Source organism: Corvus brachyrhynchos, unplaced genomic scaffold (assembly GCF_000691975.1).
Source record: "Corvus brachyrhynchos isolate BGI_N302 unplaced genomic scaffold, ASM69197v1 scaffold281, whole genome shotgun sequence".
Lineage (NCBI taxonomy): Eukaryota > Metazoa > Chordata > Aves > Passeriformes > Corvidae > Corvus > Corvus brachyrhynchos.
The window spans coordinates 340,883-341,665 of NW_008236509.1; the positions used below are offsets into that span (position 1 = coordinate 340,883).

The window sequence follows — 783 nt, forward strand, 5'->3', positions numbered from 1 at the left end:
CTGCAGCAGGAGCTGAGTGGGATGGAGGTAAATTAAAGCACAGGCCTTCCCACTGACTGTTTAATGCAAAGCCTGGAGACATGCTGGCTCCCTCGAGCCTGCAGATGCTTTAATTAATGGAGCACAAATAGAATAACCCCACCTCAGTGTGATTCATTAGGAGGACACAGATGGGCTCTTAGACACTAATTCCAGCTGAGCCTCCCAGAGCAGGAAGGGGGAGCACAATAGCCTGTGGTCCAGCTAACCACAGCTACGCTGTAATTGAGGTGAGGGACCAGCTCCTCCTGCTCTGTGGGCCCCCAGCCGCTTCTGCCTCTCCCCACAAGAGAGCACAGGCATCAGCCTCAGTCCTTCCCTTGCTTTTGGCTTTATGGATGCATCAGGATCCATCCTGGCAGGACCCACTGTGCCTTACCATGGGGCTGGAAACAGAGGGGAGCACTACCAGGCTGTGCCCCAGCTGAGGGACAGTACCTTTCTGTGGACCTCACCTCTGTCTCCTTGGGGACATGGTGTCAGGTCCCCAGCTCCTGCCAGCTGAGGAATGGAGGAGCAATTGGTGCCACCCCAGCTCTGGCCCACGCAGATGGGTCACCTTGGTAACAGGGCTTTCAGTCCCTCCTTCCTGCTGCTTCTCTTATCCGCAGTGCAAGGCTGAGGAGTTAATTCCTCTTTGGGGAAGGTGTGAGGGTGGCTGGTGTGGAAGGACACGTGCATGAGGTGATGAATTACCCGCTGGTAATTAGCACCCCAGGACTCAGTTCTGCACTATTATTCCCT

At 55.2% G+C, this 783-nt stretch overlaps 1 protein-coding gene across 4 annotated transcripts in view; it reads left to right on the forward strand.

Annotated features, from left to right (window-relative positions):
• CUNH15orf52 (chromosome unknown C15orf52 homolog) overlaps positions 1–783 on the forward strand; it is a 33,435-nt gene that overhangs the window by 20,632 nt on the left and 12,020 nt on the right. The gene's annotated exons all lie outside the window — the stretch shown is intronic.